A 2,155-nucleotide genomic window follows, 5' to 3' on the forward strand; every position below is an offset into this window, starting at 1 on the left:
GGCCATTAAAGGAACTTCAATTATTGGCATTTCTGTGTTTGTGTCATGGGCCCTGTTTCAGGAAGCCGGTTTAGTGGAAAAACTGAGTAAGTATACCCTGAGTTAACGAAAACTCTGGGTTTTCGGTTTCACAAAGCGAGTTCAGATGAAGCCTCAGTGAGTCACTATGACGACACACTCCGTGAAGCTAACCTGCCCCCTAGCAGGTTTACTACAACTAACCCTGACTGTCTCCGCCCCTTTGTCGGAAACCTGACAGTAGGAAGTGTCGGACATGGCGTGCCCCTTCCTTGAAGAGCCAGTAGATCGTGAAGCCCAAATTCTCCGCAGAGCTCTCCGCCGGGAGAGAGTGATCAGAGCGCGTTTGGACATTTTATCATTTCCTGATGATTGTCTGTGTGAACGTTACCGTTTCTCAGCACAATCTATAAGTTATTTGGATAACATCCTCAGGCCATATATTACGCATGTGACACATCGCGGACATCCTCTCAGTTCTGTACATATTATTTGTATTGCACTTCGGTTTTTTGCAAACGGGAGCTTTCTGTATAATATTGGTGACGCTGAGCACGTTTCCAAGGCTACCGTCTGTCGGGCAGTCAGGAATGTTACAGTTGCACTGAAACGTCTCCTGTACTCGTTTGTGGTGTTCCCCGGTCATAGACCCACAAGATTTATCAAAGAGGGATGCCACAAAATTGCAGGTATCAGGATGACCAAAACTTAATTTATGATGTGGTGATACTTGGACTACTACTTAAATTGTACATTTATTTTCAGGGTTCCCAGGCGTGATTGGCTGTATAGATGGTACTCACATTCCAATCATTGCTCCTTCAGTAAATGAAGGAGAGTATGTGAACAGGAAGTCTTTCCACAGCATTAATGTGCAGGTACATAGTTCCCTGTAGCATTTCAAACTAACAAATTATTTCATTATAGTAATGGATGCTAATTTGTGTTCTCTGCACTGTGAAGATCATATGTGATGCTGCCAACATTATCACAAATGTGGAAGCCAAGTGGCCAGGCTCTGTCCATGACTCACAAATATTCCGTGAATGTACACTGAGCACAAAATTTGGACATGGTGAGTTGAGAATACTTTAAAATATATAAAGACCAATTGCTTCAGGGACATTTGAACTGAAGTGTATCCTTCTGTCTTAGGAGAGTTCACTGGCTACTTGCTTGGTGATAGGGGGTATCCATGTTTACCCTATTTGCTTACCCCTTACCCTGACCCTGAACCGGGCCCACAGCAGCGATATAATCTGGCTAATTGCAGGACAAGAGCCAGAATTGAAATGACTATCGGAATGCTTAAGGCCCGGTTCCAGTGCCTGCAAAGACTCAGGGTCACCCCAGAAAGGGCATGTGACATTATTGTGGCATGTGTGATTCTTCACAACATTGCCACAATTAGAGGAGAACACTGTCCTTCTGAACCAAACATCAGCAGTGATCCAAACCATGAACATCCTGACCCTCCCACGGACATACAAGATGGAAGAGCAGTCAGAGACACCATATGTCACAATCATTTCCTTTGACCCATCACCTCAACATGTTGAAAGAAGAATAAACAGATTTTTTGTTCAACTGGCTTTATTGGTCGCCTGTATTTCCTGTACACAAAGTATTAAAAGATGTAAACCTCATAAAGTGTCTCTGTTGCTTCCTCCTCCGTAACAGCTGTCAATGTTTCTTCATTATTTTCCTGTAGTAAAGAAGTTAACAACATTGCTGTTCTACTGTAAACTCATATAATCTGTGGAGTATTACTCACAACTGCATGTTGGTCTGGCTCAACAGGAGGCTGCACCAGATGCAGTACACCACCACCATCAACTGATAGAATATGAGGTTTATACAGGTCACTTATAACTTACAAGGGACCAAATGGCAATTAACAAACATACCAATCACCTTACACTTCATTGTCATTATGCTCTCAAAGACAACCAAGACTGAGGGAAGGCAAAATCAGTAGGAAAATAACTTCACTACAAAATAATCCATTATGGTAAAGAGTTTATCAAATGAATGAGTAGCACTGCAAAGGTGACTGTGAAGAAAGGATGTATGCACATCATGTATTATTTTGAATTTACCCCCTATGTAGGCACTTGTGTCTTGCGGGGTTATTGAC

General features: G+C 42.6%; 1 long non-coding RNA gene across 1 annotated transcript; it reads left to right on the forward strand.

Annotated features, from left to right (window-relative positions):
* The first annotated feature begins 976 nt into the window (after positions 1 to 976).
* Positions 977 to 1,668, forward strand: LOC145420618 (uncharacterized). The gene is made up of 2 exons (XR_013901945.1): positions 977 to 1,093; positions 1,174 to 1,668. It is a non-coding gene; the product is annotated as an uncharacterized LOC145420618 (long non-coding RNA).
* Positions 1,669 to 2,155: the final 487 nt, after the last annotated feature.

This window comes from Astatotilapia calliptera, chromosome 15, assembly GCF_964374335.1.
Source record: "Astatotilapia calliptera chromosome 15, fAstCal68.1, whole genome shotgun sequence".
NCBI lineage: Eukaryota > Metazoa > Chordata > Actinopteri > Cichliformes > Cichlidae > Astatotilapia > Astatotilapia calliptera.